Genomic DNA, 21,453 nt, shown 5'->3' with positions numbered 1-21,453 from the left:
AGTAACAAAACCCGAATCGCTGGTTGGCAATATTGGTTGGTGATTTATTGTACTACAGGCAATACCTATACAGCACTCACCTGTACTGGAGGATGTTCGTTATTGGCTCTCCCATTTTCATAAGCATCTGACAAGTTTAGGTAGTTCTCCATGGCGAAACCAAAATATTTTACTATGATCATTGTGTTATGGTTCGAGACACATCTAGCCGTATGGGCAGTTCCCACTTACCCCCTCGCCATGCGGCGTTGTCAATCAGCTGTTCTTAATATAAGGTGACGAGACGATGTCTCGCTTCTATTTTTTTGCGGTTGTTTACACAAGTTTTGTTCTTCAGCGTTCGATTATTCTGCATATTTTTTCTCACGTTCTGTGTCGAATTGTAAACACGTGTCAATTTAAATCGTAATGGTAAAAGAATCAGTAAGAAAGATTACAAGTAAAGACTACTAGTGATAGTGTGAGTATTAGGGCAGACAACTAGGCGGCTCCACAGATTCCACCGAGAGGCAAACGGCTTGGAAAAGCTAACCCGAATACGCAGAGCACTGTAGCAAATGTTTATAAATGTTTTGAAAACTTGTGTAAGAATCCCGAAATGTAAAAAAAAACTAATTTTAAGTAAGTAACTTACTAAAACTTACCACTGAAGCGTGTGGTGTGTATACAGGCCAGATAATAAAAAGGGAATCTGTTAGATCGGCTGGAAATTAACCTAAATTTAGTACACACGAAACACATTTAAGAAACCTTCCGAGGCCAGTTTCAAACTGTATAAAAAGTAAGATTAGGTTCAGCAAAATTTGTAATCAGAATATTCAAGCATTTAGGACTGAAGTACAAGAATAGTAACGAATAGTAAAAGGGAAGCATTTATGTTGGAAAGAAGTGACATTACCTTTTCAAAGACCTAAGTTTTATTTAGAAGACACTTAAATAAGTCAGAATTACACCAGAATAACAGCTTGATAAGATTCAATTGACAAGGGAAGGCTAAAAGTGTTGGTTAGAAAAGGAGCATGGTTAATTGTTAATAGGTTCATTCAAAGCCGGATTCTTATCTGGATACAAATAAATATTTCAATAAGAAAATTCTAAACTAAACAAAGCTACCACTCAGAATGAATAGTGTTTTATTTAAGGGATGATCAAAACTTTTCTGGGTCTATTTGAAGAGGGATCCGTCATTGACATGCACAATGCGAGTTATCATTCCGCTCTTACTAAGAAAACACCAAGGTCAAACTGAAAGAAAACTCATATACAAGACTGGCTGAAACAATATAAAGTTCCGTTTAGGGATAGTGAAGTAAGGACTGAACTTCTTAACAAGGATGCAATTAAAAATGCCTCAAAAGAATATGAAATAGACGCTATAGCATGATAAATGGGCTATGAAACATTAGGTTTACCTCCTTACTATGCCCAATATATCCCCATAGAGCTGAACTGGGCTCAGGTTAAAGGATATGTGACCACATGTAACAACACCTTTAATATGGACTACAGAAGTTCATCAATAACTATCGATAATGTGACTGAGGGACCAGGAGGAGTGCGTTCACCACGATGAGAGGTTACAGGATGAAGACTAAAACCCCAAGTTCGCCTATGATGTGATTGATGAACCGTGTATAGTAAACCTCGGCCAAGATTTAGATGAAAACCTCTCAGAGAGGGAAGAGGAAGAATAGAAGTTCAAAAAACAGGCTACTGAGATCAATCTTTTTAAATGTATTCAATTAAAGTAGGTAAATAAATTATATATTTTATATTATAGGAAAACTTAGTATTTTTACGCTTTTGTTTTAACTGTAACATTCAGTTGAAGGATAAATTATAATTTAAGTTTATGTGTTTATAATCACAACATGGCAGCATGCTGAGTTGGCAGTGATACTGCACCAATCCCCGAGATTCTCTGCGAGCGGCCGTGTGACGAACTTCCTCTTTACAACTGATTTTTAACCTAAGATTTGTCCAAAGTATAAATCATGAATAAATATCTATTAAAACTAAGCACCTCTCAAACTTTATGGAATGTTTTAAAATAATTTTAAACAAATAAGGAATTCAAATGCTTATTTTCTTTATGAGGTTCAATGTGTTCTTTTTTTTTAATTTTATTGATTGTCAAAACATACTCTCATGGTACCTTCTGCATTCCTTACAAATTATCTATACTATACTTAGCTATATGACAGAGATGTTGATTTATTGCATAATAAACCAGGAAAGGAGGGAGAGTTAACACTGGGTATATTGAGATGGGAGAAAGCACGTGGCATCATCACTCGTACACGCCACCAACACCAACATGTGACTTTGACTTTACCTGTCCAGTCGTTTACTGTAAGAATTAAATCGAAACTAGTTTCAACAGATTTCACTTGTTACTTAGAGGCTGAAGCAGATCTCGCCTCCCCGTCTTCTAAGGTAGCATGGTTTAGATAGTGCCCGCTATCCCGCTAGTTGTTGTACTGGTGCCATGCGAAGAAGGCTGCACCAATCATCCACTTTTGTCCATTCTGAGTATTCTTAGTCCAAGAACCACTCAGAAGATCTTTTGGATTTATTGTGACTTTGAGTATAAGTCCATTACCGCATTTACTAGATATTGCTTTATTAAGAGACTTCATATTACTTTATGTAAAGATGTAAGCCAGTGGAGGAAATAAATTCATTCGTTTTTTAATGCCTCAGGACTCCTTACATCTGAAGAATAGGTTATATTCCAATTCTCGAAAAATAGTGTTCTATTACTGTAACTTATAACGATATCAAACAGGCTACTTTGGCTTCCAATCAAAAATTAATTAACTTCGTAACGCAATACACCTACACATTGAAAGACATACTAATCAATAACCACGAGTCTATAAAATCAGCTTGAGATAAAAAATCAGGAACATGACTGTGATGTGTGTAAAAGAATGCTCCCCCACCACCCACTCTCTGGCTGACCTATACAATTGTGTATCTGCTGCTGGTATTACAGGATATTCTGTAGCTATCTGTAGTTACATTGTTTTATTTAGTTTGGTGTTCATTTGACAAGCAGCTTCTCTATTGCACAGTTACGCTTGGTTGTGTCCATAGCCATTTTTATTGTTTAGTAAGTTTTTCTGCATTTTAACTTGTATTTTAGATTTCATCACCTGAAGAAGAGAGTAGATATCAGTTCTAGAAACGCCGTAGTAGTTTTCAGTTATTTTTGTTACTCCAAATAATCATTGACATTCATATTCACTCACCCTTCGTTTTCAAAACTGATCCTAAATAATTTTTGAAAATTCCCAAGAACCGCACATTAGGGACTATTTGATCAAATAAAAAAAAAACTGGGGAGGAATCTTTAAAAACAAAATGCTTAAGTCCACACAGTCTTCAAAAGCACCATTAAATTTACTGATATGGTGTAGTTCCGTTTATAGGAGTGGCAGACAGGTAAATGGATAACATAACAAAGATATTGGAAATACCAATACCGAATCTGAAACAGCTTTTCTCTCTACAACCTCTCCATCATTGATGTCATTTTTGATATTATATTCCTCTTCTAACTCATTAATGGACTGGTGGATTGCCCTGATCTTCTGGTGTTGATAGATTTGAGTGTACTAAGGAGAAGGAGATCCCTGTCAATCAGCAGCCGGAGATTCCTCCCTACATCCGATTCATACAACTACGGAGTGGCAAGGCTTCAGAGGCTTGGTGACAGAACATCTGGGAGTTTGGACTTTTTTCCGTGGGTCTATTTCTTCTTTCAAGAGGAGTGTTATGCAAATTGTCAATCAGTTATGATCTATCTATTCAATTATGTCGTGCATTACACTTGTGTTGTTAGCTGTATACTCTGCTACGTAAGATCTTTTTCTGTTGGTCATCTTTTCTTAGATAATAATTGTTCTTTTATTAAATTATTATTAATATTTCCTGTTATTGTTATAATTTACAAATCTGTAGGATTTCTTACAGGAGTAAGCAATTATGGCATTGTTTGTGACTATTATTGCAATTTGTTATCGTACTTTGTTGTGGCTTGTTACTTACGAGTATGTATTTATTTAGTTTTTTGCATACTGTCTACTATTAATTTATTTGTACTTTGCCATCTAACTTGCACCTTTATTGTTAAAAATTGTCTTTACCGTCGGAATAAATAAATAAATATTGAATATTCGAATACCAATGCCCGCCATCTTGATTTAGTCATAGATTTAGAATTCGGTGCATACTAGTTGCTGCATATATATCTCCCTCCACCATTCCATCCATCCATGCCGTCTTATTCCGCTGACACCTGACCATACTTGAGGTAGTGAGGGTTATACTCAAAGTGAATAGAGCGGTTATACTCATCCTCATAACTGGTTAACTCTTTTGCGACAGGTTAGGTGAAACCGTATCATTCAGTAGGTCAATAGCGAAGCGACTAACACTTTCGAGCATGTCGCAGTACGGCGACGTTCACTGCGAGAACTGGTCTCCACTGATTTCTCAGGAAACTGAAACGCCCCGGATCATGGATGAAGGCTGTATACAGTGTCGGTGCATAGACCAAAAGTTGTTCACGTATCGTGCAGGCAGTAAACGAGTACAGGATTTTCACTATAACTCCGAAAAATATTTACTATCTGTATGTCTTCGCGTATATCGTCGTATATACGATACTTTGTGATACACAACTTGTCATGGGTTTCAAGAAGCATATATGATCATATTATATGTTTTTTATTCTATTTTTGAAAAATTATGTTTTGTTATTCATTATATCATAAAACGAAATCAGTCCGAAATTTCCGACAAGGTTTGACCTTGACCTTTATCATAACATAAAATGGTTTTTCGAATAAACCGGTTTAACACTGAACGAAATGTTTATATAACAATTTAGGTGTTCAAATATTGTAACCTTGGATGCATACAGAAGGCAGGCAGCACTCTAAAGTGTTGACAAAAAATTGAAGTTGAAAGCAATCAATATTGTCTTTTCATTCTAGCTATCAATATTGATGTTTGTGTTATCACGTGTTGTGCTAATTCGTGAACTCTGATTTCTAATCCAAACCCCTTAAACGTAAGAAATCAAATATTCATAAAACTGTAACATTATTTTAAATCAGTGCAACACTCCAAGTGGAAGTGTCATCCAAAATCATGTTGCAATAATTTAAGTGGAAGATTGTTTAATAAAGTGATTTAAAATTAACATAACTCTGTTTGCATTAATTTACAAGTACAGCATCGTCTACCTGCAGAGCTGATGTACGGAATGCACATAGTCCTGTACCTACCAGGGGTTCAGTAGAGAAGTTAAAGTACGAGAAATTTCTTTTCGGAAACAATTAGGACTGGTGTTAGTGCACTTCGGTATCGAGGTATCACATAGTAGATTCTCCAACCATGCATATCAAACAATTCCTTAGATTTTCAAATTTTTGTCTCTATGGAAGCATGATCAATTATGAATGTGGAACTTTTGTATTAAAATTGCTTCTATTATAATCCAATCATTATGGTACCATCAGAGCCGGTCCGTAAAATTATTTTGGACCATGTGAAGTGCTGATTTGACCCACCCCCCCACAATTTTACAATTGTATAACAATCAATATAATAGAAGCTAAAATTTAAACTTGAGTTATTTGTTCCATAAATTTCATAACATTACAATAGTATAACATTTACTAGATGTATGAGGGATTTGATCCTTAAGCGAAAGTCGTATTTTCGGGCTGTATTGCTATTAACATAACTATAATTTCGTAATATGTTTGATTCTCCAATTTGTACAAACAATATAAAATAAAGCATTTTTCGAGATACCGGCACCTTTCTTAGGATTAGTAAAGAAAACAAAACGACATTATAAAATAACGCACGTTTTGTATGTTATGTTTTAAATTCTTGAACAAGCTTTGAAATTTTAGATTAATTACAATCAATATTCGAGTTCCTACGAAATATTTTATGTTTTAGCATTGGTTATAGGTTGTAGAAGACGACCTTATAACCTTTTTCTATATATACAGGGTGTCCAAAAAGTCCCGGGTCGGTTAAAAATTTATTTTTCAAAATATTTAAAATAGAGCTGCAAAACCTTACACAAAGTTACTGGACATAAAAATCTATTTTATCACATATTCAGTGATCCGCTACTTCCTCAGGGGGACGGCCGGCTAGGAGTCAGAAGAAAATCTTAAATGTAAGCATAGGTTGATATGCATATCAAAGGAAACGTCTTTATTAGTAGAGTACAGAGCCGCAAACCCGACCTCAAACGGATGACCGAGTCAAAAATGACAGCCGTTCAAAGATGGCTAGAGTTTGGGTCCAAAAAGTCCCGGGTCGGTTGAATATTTTTAAAAATATTAAAAATACAGCTGCAAAACCTTACACAAAGTTACTGTACATAAAAATCTATTTTATCACATGTTCAGTGATCCGCTACTTCCTCAAAAAAGTACAATGATGAGCTCAAAAGAATGAATATTTTAACATCTGCTATCACTATGGTTACTTAGTGGAGATGTGGTGTTTACTTAGTACTGGATTCGCCTTGCCTTCAACTACATTTTGGCTTGCCTAACTCAGTATTGGTAAAAAATGGACATGAAGTGTTTCGGGTCGGGTTTGCGGCTCTGTACTCTACAAATAAAGACCTTTCATTTGATGTGCATATCAACCTATGCTTACATTTAAGATTTTCTTCTGACTCCTAGCGGGCCGCCCCCCTGAGGAAGTAGCGGATCACTGAATATCTGATAAAATAGATTTTTATTTCCAGTCACTTTGTGTAAGGTTTTTGTAGCTCTATTTTAAATATTTTGAAAAATATTTAACCGACCCGGGACTTTTTGGACACCCTGTATATACCTATAAGACGATATTTTCTCATTAATTTTTACTGTGCACTTAAATCATTATACATACAAAAAATACAATACTAAAATCTTGTCCGTGTCCATAGAATTTAAAGTTTCTGTTCCTATTGCTAGCGTTGCCAAACCACTTAATCGTTCCTGTGAAATGATAAACTTAAATAATTCTTAATCAACATGAGTTTTGAAAAGCGCTTTATTTTACTCGAAACTGAAATGGGAATAGTAAGGAGAATTCTTAAGTTAAGAAATGTGTCAACACATGAATTCACAGTTAGACAAAACAACGTATGTTCGACTTTAATCTTTTTTGGTAGCAAAGGTGATATAGTTAGAAGCTCTTCCACCAACTCATCTCCGTCTTTGAAGCACTCGATCTAATCAGTTAGACCTGATTGGAAATGTTTACACAAACTCTAAGTGTTTTCTCATTGTGTTATATACTATGTACAACGTACAGGATTTTCATTGCTATAGATCTTTCTGTGAAGGAGTTGATAGTTGATCTATAATGACATAAAAATTCAGCTCTAGAAGATTTTATTCCTAGTGCTTAGGTTCGTCTTCTAGTTCGTAAGAAAAATGTATCTTTAGTTTTCTTGGTCTAATTTTAGGTTCAGTTGGAATATCTTCAATTTTAATACAGCTCTTTGGCATTAATATTGTTACTATTTTAGCCATTCTGTGATCTAATATTTTCCACAAAAATATATTTAACCATATCAATAGCACCCTGTAACATTTTTATTCTGAAGTTTTTTTCCAACTAATTGATATTTTTGAAATTATGTATTAACTTAAATTTAAATAACCAACTAAAACTCGTTTCCCATCGTACATTTTCGAATATAGCAACAAATTTATAAAATTAGGCTGGACGATGCCGTAGCCTATAACTCTAGAGATTGAAAAATTCATTTCAGTGTGTCTGTCCGCACGGTATCTCGAAAGACATGACCTACAGACTTGAAAGTTTGCTATGAAAGAAAAATTATATATCTCGATTAAATTTTGCATGAAACTGCATTTAAATATAGGCAAGAATGATGGTTCGTGTCCAACTGTGGAATTTTGCTGAGGTCTGTCATTGAACCATATCATTCAGTAGGATTATTCGATTCCTACTCCGTCTTCCAGAGCGATGCAAAAGATTCTTTTATGTATGTCTAGACACGTATCTATCTGTCCGCAGGACATCTCGAGAATGAAAAGAGCTATATATTTGTAATTTTGCAAGCAACCTAAGCGAAGCCTGTTACGCGACACGTGAAGAGCGTAATTCTACCTTGTTATAATTGTTATCAATTTTAAAACACTACATTTAATTTTTGATGAGTATATTATATTGCATGTTATTTAATGGATGGGTAAAGTCATTATTGCAACATGTTAACTAGATTTTTTTAGTTACATATAATTTTGAATTTTATTACATATACAATTATTTTAATTCGCTCAAAAGGCTTCGTTAAGTGTATCTTTTGATTTGTAAAATGTACAAAAATTATAACACATGTTAAATTGTGTTAGTTTAAATATTTTAACATTAATTTTTAAAATATCTCTGTTTTTAGCTTAACAATTTAAAGCTGACAAAAATATAACCGACTTCTTCAGCGCCGCGCCCCTAAAGTTCACTGGTCACCAGGCGTAACTGCATTGGCAACTTTTGCGCTGCGCGCTCCTATTTTCATTGATCAGTTGGCGAATGGGTCGCCGCATGGTCCTTGGACTAGCCCTTTGTGTAATTGTAGGTTCTTATTCATAATCAAATACATTCATTACTGAACGTTTACTATAAAAACAACAGTTTCAATATTTTACAATAACGTAAAATAATTTACTTTCACATAAAGTAATGGTAATATTTTACAACTAAGTAGGAAAATATAACTAAGAAAATTTTTTGGAATATCAAAAGGTGTTAAATATTTAACTTGTTACATAAATTTTATAATTGGCGCGATGAAACCACTTAAGAAAAAGACTAAAGAATCACAATTCATCTTAGCGTCATGGTGCAATTTTCCAGGGGCCCTCTTAAGAGAAAATTGTACAGAAAAGTAATGAAGTTGTAGGAGTCGTGCTGTAAAAACCGAGTGAATATAAATAACATAAATAGATAACAGAAAACAACACAGAAAGTATGAGGGGTACAGGCATAGCTTCGCACGATGCATCTTGCAGTAAAAGTCTCAAGAGCTGCGGAACGTGCGGCATGTTTAGAAATAACGACACCCGTGTCTAGAGTATCAGGAGAGTAGAGGCGTGCAGGGGAGTCGGCCCGAATTAGGCTATGTCAATGTGTTGCCACGCTTAATGTCTGCTAGTCTACCTACCTGCAGTCAATTTTTATTGACTGTTAGGATTTTTTTCATGTCTAGGATGAAACTCGACGTAGGATTTACATAAAAAATATGTGACAGGCAAAAAAGCAAGTTCGTAAGTCTTGGTGTCAGAATACTCTTACCTCATGTCTGACTCTATACTTTGAGTTTATTTCTTTAAAAAATTAGTAACAATTAAGAAACCAATGTTTAATACATACTTTTTTATATTTCAGACAATTACCGGCACCCAGTTATTTAAGATTTAAGATCTTTATTTGGCCATTGGATACTTTTTTTTAATAAGCTAAGTCAAATATATAAAACTAAACTTAATCTAGGCACAACTTAGAAAATAGTTCATAAAATAATAGTAATAATAATAGCTACAGATTTGCACACCATGAAAGTCTATGAAATAGATAAGTTCAGTGTTAAAGATGTATAATCGATTTACATAGTAATATAAAAATAAAATAAAAAGATTCTTCTTGTGTGTATTAAGTTTGAGCATGAACCCCCATTCAAGTTCCTCTGGTAAGCTCCTTTCACAGCGTCACAACGTCTGTAATAAGAATTTCAGAATTACGTTGTTGAGTACAACACTACAATTGCAATTGGTCGTTGATAGTAGAGGCCAGCGACCACTGGTGAAGCATGGTTTTTAGTTGAGCTGTTTATGTTATTATAGGCGATTTTCCAAACTACTTGCCTCACGTACTCATTTTGTAGTCTTACGTACGATTAAAAGCCTAAACACATGTCTTTGTACTTCAAATCACTTTAATATATAAGGAATATAAGAATTGGGGAATTTTATCTTCATCCAATTTTAAATTATTATAGTGCGTGTAAAACATGACTCCCTGTAATAGTTTTTGCAAAGAAGTATGTACATGCGTTGAGCTTCGTTTTTTGTATATTACCCATTACAACATTAGAGCATTTAGAGCATTAGAGCATCATCAATTTCCAACAATATCATTGACACTCTCTGTTGATGGTATTTTGTCATCGTGAGTCCAAACTTTACGGGTGTGCTTGTAAATGATATTTTTTGGGTATTCTAACACGAAATAAGGTCGTTAGAATACCAACTTTTAAGGTTTTTTTTAAAATAAGGAATAAAAATATAAAAAATTAAAAGGTGATTTTATGCGTATTAATCATATCTCTAAAACAAAACGTATCACATAATTGTAAGACTAAAAATAAATGTTGTAAAAGTATTGTTTGAAGTCGAATATTTGCCATGCTGAAAATACTAGCTAGAAATAAGCCTAAGGAAACGTCCATTTCATTTTAATACACTATATTCTAATACATCATACAGAGTAAATGCCAAATACACTCGTCGAATTTGAGATCAATCAAGTTTGTACAATACAACAGTATTCGTCAGTTTATATAAGCCTATTTGTCATTTAATATAATCGTAATTTAGTACCTTAGATTCATTATACTTATTTACTACTGGATGTGAAACCTACTCACACTAACACACTAGTTTTATGTGAAATAGATAAAGGATTTTCTCCTAAGGAAGGAATCGATTGTCTGTCTGCTGGGGCATAGGTCCATCCTGCTCTCCAAAGCAGTCCACACAGTAGTTAATAGTTGGATAATGGGTGGTGCTATCGGTGTTCCATTTGTATCTGGTCACAACCCTCCTTTTCAAAAGGCAGGAAAAACAGACTTTTTAAAGGAATTTTGGTGGTTTCAGTCATTAATCTACAGTTTATTACCTTTAAGACCAGATTTATGGGTTATGATAAGTAGTAGTTTTTATCACTATTTTTTTTGAAATACAACAACCAAAATCTAACTAATTTTATGTTGTATTAATAAATGTCGTTACCTATTTGACCTATAGTACCTATTTGAATTTAAAAACATACGTATTTTGACCAGCTGGCTTATCAGTTTGTCATGTGTTTCTGTTTTCTGTTCCTCACCTTTCTTCACAATGTTCTTATAATAAAGTAAAAACAAGTTATATAACTGTAGTACTTTTGGGTTTAAAAGTATTGTAATAAATAATAATAATTTATAAATATACCTAAATTTTGTGAACAGGGTGTTCAAGAAACTTAAAACTGTGTGGAAACCCAAAATAGTTGTAGTTTACTACCATGAAGCTGGTGATAGTGTTCCTAGGTCTGCTCCTGAAAATAAAAAAGTACAACTCAGAATACACGTTAAAGAGATGCTGCAAATAGATGACAATTGAATCAATAAAATTTGTATTTGTGTACAGTGTGGTGAATCAATGTGCCTTGTCCCTGGAAAACGAGTGGGCCTAATTGTAAAAATTGAACTTTGAGCTGCTGATGAAATATTGAAAAAAGAGTCGAAAGAAGAAAACTCTGGCTAAAAGGATTTCTAGGATCAATAAGAGGCTGCAGAAGACACTGATAATCCATATTATGGTGCTGGAGTACTCTAAGGTAGGTCATTCATTACTGCAATCTTTATATTTTATTTCCATAAAGTTATATTTTTATCCACAAAAAGGTTCATTTTCTCAGTACCTATGAAAGATAAATAGATGTGGTTTTTAAAATTCGAAGATGATTATGATGCTGTTCAGGATTTAATAAAGCCTTTTTCGATATTCATTCTAAGTTATTTATTTTTATTTAATGATAAAAAGAATTAATTTTTAACTAGAAAACTAATAAAATATAAAAATGTTATTTTTATAATTAATAAAATGTTGTGTTAAAATATGCACAAATTTAAACAAAATAACATAAAAAATAATTACTATGCTATCTCTATAAAATAAAGATTCCTCAACATTCTATAATTTACATTGTTTAGATACGGCTACCGATTGAACTCTTAAGTAATACCTTATTTTATAATTCCGAAAGTCACGCTTTGACCTTATAACTTATATACATATTGTACAAAATTGACATATTTATATTTAACAGTTTTGTTTGGGCTTCCGATTGCCCCAAGTTTCCCATTTTAAATGCCCATATATCTTGTGTTAACAAATTGTTTCTTTTACTTTTCTGACTTCATGGAAGTTATCTTTTAAGATAAATGTGGTTTTAAGATTGTGATTTTGAATGTAAAAATCATAACCTAATGAAAAGCCGATTTAACAACCCTCAAGATGTACCACTAGTGTAATGTTTTGACAAAACACTTATTATTGTCTATATAAATTACCCCTCAATCTATGAAATTGTACACAGAAATTTACAAATGATCGGTAATAAATACTAACCCTATCCATATAAAACATATATTGATGGTGTTTAATTAGTATATGTCCCCCCCCCTCTGAGGCCTAATTTTGTTTCTAATAAATTAGAGTAATGGCCTACACAAGCTTTATCACAAATCAAACAGTCAATAAATACAGTTTGAAAATGCATTATAAACTAAATCTGTGCAATTTGAAATAAAAATTGCCTGCAAGTGACTTCAACTTTCTGTACTTACCTTTAGTTAAGGTAGTGAGGCATTTTCGGTAATCGCTTGTAATGGCCGTTCTCGGATTGGCAACGCTAAGAAAATATCCAGCAAACCCATCCTTTATAAGACCTAAGTTCATGATGCTCCAATTTAAACTCCTATTTTAACATCTTATACATTCTATTATGCTAGACGAAAACATTTCTTTTTGTCCACAGCCAAGAAAGTTCAACTTATTATTTTACAGAGATAATTAATTGACTATGAAGTTTGCACATAGTTCGTAGATATTTAAATTTAAAAGAATTGGTTCAACGCTTATATTAGTAAAAGGATACTGTTTGTAAAATAGTCATTTACATTTCCCTTCACTGGTGGGCTTAACTGGCGGCCATTTATACTTGAGGCCCATAAGAATTTTAACCTCAAAGACTTTTACATCCTTTTTTGTTGCAAAATTGTGGAAGATGTCTCATTTTATATATATAATTATTTCACATCCTAACTCATTTTATATTTTTCGATGATTTATTTTTTCCAGAAAGAATTTAATTTAAAATTGCATGGTGATTATTAACTAAGAAATTACACGTACAAGAAAAACGAAAACTCTTTTGGGTGCGCATTAATATATTTAAAATTAAAGTCTCCCTTAGCTCTAATAACAAAAATAAGAACCTAAAAGTGTGAGATTTAGCACGGTTCTTATGGGGTTACATTCAAAGTCGATTCCCTACAGCCGGCTGAAATGTTTGTAAATAATTTTTTTTTAAATAAACATAACAGGCATGTGCCAATATACGAACTCTAACTTCGCTAGTGCCTTACGTTATATCGTGTGCCTGTTATACTTCTATGTTGCACATTTGTATTCAAATATAGAAGGCACACACTGTTCATTTTTAATCGTCACTTTTATTCTTTTTGTGTTGTTTTGGAACAAACACTGAATAGTCGTTGATACTTTTTTAAATTAAAATTCAGTTTTATAAATCTTCTATTTACCTGTCAAAGCACTTTAGGTGAGTAAAGCACTTTCTGCATATTCTACTCTCGAATGTAACTTATACTATTATACGAAGCCAAAAGTAAAGGTAATATCAATAAAAAAAATTAATATATAAAATAAAACATATCCGCTTTAAACTTATTTACTAAGATTTTTGTTAAAAATGAAAGTAAATTTGTTAGCAGTATATGGGCTTTGTTCCTATTTAACAACATTTGGAGCATGGAACATTATAACTCATTTCTTGCATTACAAGACTATCTCCTTGTACTGGTTATTTTTGAGTTCTCAATTATCATTTTGGAGACGTTTAACATTAATAGGCTGTCAACGCAAAGCTCATTCATTTGTTATATTATCTATAACTTTTAAAACCCCAACTACTACCAAATAATACCTAATCATAATTTCTCTGAAGACAGTCAAAGGAGAAAAGTTTTATCACTTCATGATATATTACAAATTTTTAAAGTAGGAAATTTAGGCGGTTTTGTGATCAGGCTAAAATTAAAACGGTTCAAGATAAATATGTTAAATTGTTACGGTAGTACAATAGCTGCAGCTTTAGGGAGTGACATGTTTTTCATTAATTTATGACTTAAGGAAATTACGGCTTTAAAATTAAACACGTCAGTAAATGGCATATATTTCTTTTATTTAAGGTCTTAAGTAAATTAAATGTTTCCACTGAAATATATTTTACGGAGACTTTTAGCAATATGATTAACAGTTGAGGATATATTGTCGTCCCATTTATATCAATATCACTTGTAAAAGCTAACGAATGTTCAAATTTTGACTGATGGGAAAGATATGTCCATCTCTATTTTCTTGATCTTTATTAATCTCAAAGTCTGTTGGAAACAAATAAGCTTCATTTTTAGGGTAATTAGTGAGCGTACCTGAAGACTCTTGAGAGTGCACATTTAGACCTAGAGTAACCTCGCTTGAGGTAGCTGTAGACGAGCTCGTAGAAGCAAACCTTTGAGTAGAGAAGGACACAATTTTGTGCACTTTCTTTAAAAACTCTTGTTCCTCACGTTGCTTTTTAGCAGCACGCTTCCTAAATTCAGCACCACTTTGTTTTTTTCTCATATTGCAATAAAACTGTAAACTTAATTAAAAACAGGCTAAATTAAAACATTAAAATGTTGTTATGGAGATGGAGTTTATGTACAATGTAGGGCAATTTATTATCTAGCTTGAAATTCCAGAAATCATGACAAATAACTTGTGCATGATACTGTTTATTGCAATAAAAGTTAATGGTGAATTCTTCGATTAATTTATTATAATATAACATATGTTTTATATATATATATATATATATATATATATATATATATATATATCATATTATATAAATACTTAGCTTGTTTCATCCACCAGAACTTGGTAGATGAGATATCAGTGTATTAATCTCTTCAAGGTTAGTTTCTGTAGTAACTAAAATTTTATGTAGTTCACTGTATTCCTCAATATGTGCAGTAAACGACAGTATTAGTGGTTTTGGGACCAGAATGCACTACCTTGCATAGGAGTTTTACTTCAAGCATTTCTCGCAGAGGTAATTGTCTGTTTGCAAACATTAACATCTGGTTGTTCCAAAATATTTGTATCTATTTGGTTACTAAAAAATAAGGGTTTTTAAATAGTATTAGTAGCCTATTATATACAGTTTTTATGGTAGTTAATGAGTTGCGTGCTGTTTAATAATTATCTTATATTCATAGACATATTCAGAGGAGGTTTCGGGTGTTGTAACCCATTATTAACCCATCATGTTCCCCCATGTGCAACTCGTAGGGATTGTGAAATAAAATAAAAGTCAGCCCCTTTCACACATTTCCCGTACTTCAAGCGAAGTCACTACCATCTTGAAGTTCTTCTCTGTTTTTCTAATTTTATGAACTGACTAATTTGATTGTTATAAACTTATACTGTTTGTTAATTAAAGGGAACGCTCTGTTGAATTGTTTTTTTTAACATCTGTTTTATTGAAAACACTATTCGAATATTCTAGTTACAATATTTTTTGAAAGTTTTATAAAGTGTTCATAATAAAAACTATTACTTTTATTTTTTGTGTTTAGCATAATTGCTACTGTAAAACAGCTAAATAAGAGGCATTCTTGGTCACACATGCCAGATTGGAGAGTTTATAAACTTGCTATGTGACATGTGATCAACAATGTTATCAATAATGTATCTGCTCTGTCAGTTCTCAGGCAGATACCTGTAACAGTTTGTCTTAAACTGTAATTGATATGGTATTAGAGTATTTGTTGTGATTAGTAACATAACATTAAAATCTCCAGACGAAATAATCGTAGATTGATTTTTCGTCTATTTATATTCGTGTAACCTCCGTTCGTCCGTTGTTATGAGTGTTTGTAGCATACTTTGTGTGTGAAAACCCAAAATTAGATCACCGAAGTAAGAAAATATCGTGTTTTGTAAATATTTAACTAGAAGTTCTTACTCGTATTTTCTATGTCTATGTCTGTTCATCGCCGTGCCGCGCCGTGCCATGCGTCTTACGTGCTTTTGCATCAACCGCTCGGCTGTTAAAAAAACAAGATAACATATTTCATGTGTGATTAATTGTGTAGTTGTGGCCTAAATACAGTAAATATATACTTTATGATATATACTGGTTTAAATACCAATGTCTTTATGTCATGGATCGCGGAGTTTTTAAAAACATTTAAATATAGGCTACAATACATACTTTTTAAACAGTAAAAATATATTTCCATTCTCAACTAAAATGGATATATTAAGGAAATCTATTTTATAATATATACATTCATGATAAAATGTATAAGATTTTACTTGTAGTTCTTAAGATACAGCCATTTTCCAAAGCTTCTGTTATTCCCTTTAAACTAGCGTCGTTTTCTTATTTTTATGTGTTGACGAGGGGTCTTCAACAATTTTGACTTAAGTTATAACCGTTTTTGTGGGCATTTAATAAGAATAATATAATCTCAGAAGGCTGCCAAACTTGCAATTTTAATATTGTAGCATGCTTGCCGCAGCTTGATTGGGATATATAGAAAATCCCTAGAATGTTCAGAATTATAACATAATGTATTTTGTGCACTTAGCTATTTAATGTGTAGTTTTTGCCTGAAATAAAACTATAGGCTAAGAATTTATTTTACATTTCCTTTGCTTTGCCATAATTGTATGTAGACTCTATGTGTTTTTAGGACTATGTGACGAGATTATACGTTACCTGATTGATGTACTCTGTGACAATGTGTCCGATTTCAAGAATTACGACTTTGATGCTGATCCTACATTTGTAGCTGCACACTTGCAAGAACCAGAGTACAAAGAAGATGAATCTGTGGTAGAAGAAACTCTACAGCTACCGTCCTGCACACCCAGATCCAGATAGAAGAAATCCCAGGCCAAGTAGATTTGTTTGGAAGCACAAGGAATCCTTTAAACTTTTACCAACAGCAGCTGATTATTTCCCGAACGAAAATGTAATTACAGGTAATCCCTTTGACCATTATAAAAGTTACATATCTGAGTTCTTTTCTGATGTAATAAATACAGCGAGTAACCAAAACTACCAGTAAAAAGGGAAAAGAATAACGAAATCTCTTGAAGAAATAAGAAAGATTTTTGGTATTATTATAGATATAAACTAAAATTTCCAAGAAGGCGAATGTACTGGGCAAGTGCAACAAGAACATATGCTCTGGTAAACCACGAGTAGGGAAATGTACTTGCTCCTGAGAACGGACCTCAAACTGGTTGTCGATCCTTTAATTGCTGATGAGACTAGGAAAAGTAATAAATATTGGAAGTGTAACGTTAATTGACAATATCAGACAAGCTTGTCTTGCCGACCTTAGACCCTCTAAATTTTCGATTGGTGAGCAGATGATTCCCTTCTGGAGTAGTAGTCCTTCCCGCCAGGTATTACGATCAAAACCGAATCCATGTTGTTTGAAAAATGTTTTTTCCACCAGCTCTGATGGGCTCCCTTTAGATTTTTGCTCTATGAAGAGGCTGGTAAATGTATTAAAGATGAGCCTGCAAATACAAATTTGAATATAGCAGGCAAGGTTGTAATGCAATTAGCTGAAACTCACAATGCAGGCACCAGTTTGTAAATATATCATTACTTTACTTCTGTTTACCTACTTGATTTGCTCCATTCTGAAAGATTAATGCAAGCCATTAGAACTTTGGATTGTAGGAGGGTACGAAAAGGAAATAACATTTAAGTTAGATACTGAATTGTTGAGAGCAGTTTGGAGATCTAGGGATCAAGTTTTAAAAGATAATGAGTATTTGTGGTAAAATGTATGACAACGACCAGTAATACTTGCTTCTTCAAATGAAGGCGTTTTTCCACCTCTTATTTGTCACAGATAGGACTAAAAAAAACAAAGTCTATATTGATGTTAGCCTTCCATCTTCCATCATAAGTTATACCGTCAATATGAATCTATATACCGTTGGAGGAATCGATCTATTAGATCGCATGATCGGCTTTTACAGCATTTCCAGGAAACTACAAAGTGGATTATCCAAGTCATTTTCCATTTATTTGATTTTGCATTAGTAGCAGCTTGGATTTATTACAGAAAGCAACAACAGCAACAAACCACTCTTAGACATAATCAGCTTGATTCATCCTAGTTTTCTAGAGGACTATCTGAACATTTGCTGTGTTCTTCAACTATAAGAAAGAAACTCGGGTGTCCACGAGCTGGAGGGGATCAACAAGACAATGACAATGAAAGACCAAAGAAGAAGAAGCGCACATTTCCTCATCCCCCGCCAGACATTAAGACAACAATGGCTCTCCACTTACCCACAATACCTGATGCAGACAAATGCTATCGCTGCAGGATGCGTGGTTGTAACAGTAACCGAGCTCACTTTCAGCGCACTCACTACTTGTAAAATGCAGCTTTGTATTACTAAAGATCCAACTGTTTCAAAACATTAAATGAAATGTACTTTATGTTTTTTTTATGAAGAATTATTGTCCTATTTTACAAACTAAACCTTTGTATCCCAATGCATTGCTGTAAATATTTCATATCTAATGATCCAATGTTGCATATATGCTACATCAGTTAATTTAGTTAAATGGTATAAATAAAAATTTTGAAAAACTTGTTACCAACAAAAATATTTTGAATCAATATAACAGTGATTTTAAAATATTTTCACTCATTGTTGTATTGGCCTGAGGAGGTAATGCAGTATTATTTACTCCAACTGATGTTAATGTTGGGATCTAGGCAGACAATTCTTTTATGCATATCCTTGTATCTGTGTATAGGTACGAATGCTGTAATATTATTTTCTCGAGATATTTTATGACATTATATTTGATTGAATGAGAACATGGGAGTATCTGGAATTATGAAATGAGAAGGGAGGGTTAACACTACCCTAGGATTTGGTGACATTCCGTACCTCCCAGTCAAGCTGGGGGTCTGGAGCACCTCCCCTGAAAAATTATTGAAAGCTTATATTCAAGACGAGAATTTTGAAGTTTCCTGAAAGTATACTACTCACTTCTGTTATGGTTTATAAAACGGTTATAACTTGGGTGAAAATTTAACCTTTTGGAGGCCACCCGATAACACGAAAAGTAATTCTCTGTTTGAAGTTTGTTTTTGACGATGGAAGTATTGTGAAGGAAACAGGATTTTTCCAAACATTTGCACTCATTCAGTGATACAAATTCAGTGTTACTGCAGTTTTAAATTACTGAAAAATGGCATATGTCTGGAAAAATCCTGTTTCCTTCACAAAAAGTAAGATAAATACCATGCTACTTGCAGGGAATTTGCCAAGAAGTTTCTGGAAAATGGCTAGACTACATTTTTAGAACCATAATTCATATCCTCTACCTCTTCTCTATTACCTATACATGATAAAATGGACTTCCAGAATATATGTTTTTACTTGAAAATATACAAGCGTCTATTAGTAACACTTACAATACGTATTGTAAACTTTAATATTTCAAACCACCTTATCTCAACTATAAAAACTATTACAATGTAACCAGTATAATTTTTTTTCCACTGAACAGCTGACATCCGCATATATATGGTAGACACATGGAGATGTGGAAACATAAACATAGAAAATATGAACTTCGAGGTAAATGTGACTTACAAAATTATCATATTTCATTAATATTGTTATCAAACCCATGCACAATGCTTTTCTATACACAAAACTTGAAAAAATATATTAATTGATCAGTAAATGTTGGAAATAATAATTGTAATAGTTTTTAAATAATCAATAAATAATTTTCCAATGACTTTTCATCTGTAAATAGATGCTTTGAGGTGCACCAACTTCAAGGGCGACTCAAGATAGAAACTTAACCTGTGCTAAGTTTTTTTGTAGAACATTTGTTATATTCTTAATAAATATCAGTTCAATAATAAAAACTCAAAACTTCCTAACAGCTGTAAGTTACATAATGTTTTTACTATGGGTGCAAAATCAAGGTGGAATTCAAAGCATGTGCAATTAATATCTTGGACACAATAGCATTTTTAAATACAGAAAGAAGAAAGGAACTGTGTATAATGTAAAGCAAAACTTTAGGAATAGGTAAACAGATTGTATTACCCAGAAACTCTATAGATGCTGCTAAAGTGATCGGAGTTTAATTTGGTCTTAGAGTACAAAAGTGGTAGTATCTTATACAGACTTATCACATTAATACACATATATTATAGTTCTTAAAATAGGCTTCATTTACAAACTTCCAGGATCAATAGTACCACACACACTTCTCAATAGATTGGGTGTGCACAAATAGCTCAAATATTGTAGTACGAGTGGAAATAGTACAAACTGGACTCTCTCACCACAGGACTCAGCTGTGTTCCCTTAGTTTCCCTAAAAACAAAAATATTCCCTATTACAAGGAACAGGCTAAACGATGACAATATGGTAGTGCTACAATCCCTCTTGCAATACCAAAACTAGAACTATGTCAGAAATTCACACTGCTTTAAAAATGCATTTGACACTTTGCTCTGATACATCAAGTGTCATTTTGAATATGACATGCACTCCCTCCCAAAAAAACCAAGACCAGGAAATATTTCAATAACGAACTATTGCATCTTAAAAAGGTCTTTTGGTGGCTTAGGGGTTATTTGAACTTATATGTTCTGCAGCAACAAAAAAAAACAAGCACATGACATACAGTTATACTAACAGACCCAAGAAAAAACAAATTGTTATATGAAGGGGGAAACTTCACGTGGATCTTCCCTTCACAAGCATTGCATTGAATTCAATCTTCATGATAGTATTCTCCATGGATGGCAGATTTTTAGCCTTTCTGCAGAGTTGTATGATAGTTTTAAGAGCTATTTCCTGTGTACAGGCATCATTTGACTGTTAGAAGTCTTCACACCTTCATACAACATTTCTTCTTTTTCATCATTAAATGTTTTGTGGAACATCCTTAGCAACATGAGGTGTTGCAACATCTTTCAGAATTATTTTAACACAACCTCTCATTTGCAATTCCTACTGTATTTTTTACTTACTTTACTATACTTTCTATTTTCTTTCATGATCGCACACTCACATAAGTGCAGGGTATTAGAACTGGTTGTAAATCTAACCTGTTAGTTACCTAATGCACTTCTTCAATCAAAAATTTTGTTTTTGGTTTTTGTTATTTGTAATGTTATCTAATTGTTATCAAAATGAGTATTACTTAGTCCTTAAGTTTAAAATCTAACTAAACAACCTAGGACAGAAAGGGCAGGTGTAGGGC

General features: G+C 33.1%; 1 long non-coding RNA gene across 1 annotated transcript in view; it reads left to right on the top strand.

Annotated features, from left to right (window-relative positions):
- Positions 1–19,326, top strand: part of LOC124369794 — a 96,248-nt gene extending 76,922 nt beyond the window's left edge. The window contains exons 4-5 of the long non-coding RNA XR_006923094.1: positions 11,469–11,658; positions 16,868–19,326. This is a non-coding gene — a long non-coding RNA (uncharacterized LOC124369794). The remainder of the gene's footprint in view (positions 1–11,468; positions 11,659–16,867) is intronic.
- Positions 19,327–21,453: the final 2,127 nt, after the last annotated feature.

This window comes from Homalodisca vitripennis, chromosome X, assembly GCF_021130785.1.
Source record: "Homalodisca vitripennis isolate AUS2020 chromosome X, UT_GWSS_2.1, whole genome shotgun sequence".
Classification (NCBI taxonomy): domain Eukaryota; kingdom Metazoa; phylum Arthropoda; class Insecta; order Hemiptera; family Cicadellidae; genus Homalodisca; species Homalodisca vitripennis.
Note: the sequence above shows the minus strand (reverse complement) of the source record. Positions and strands in the feature narration are given on the sequence as shown.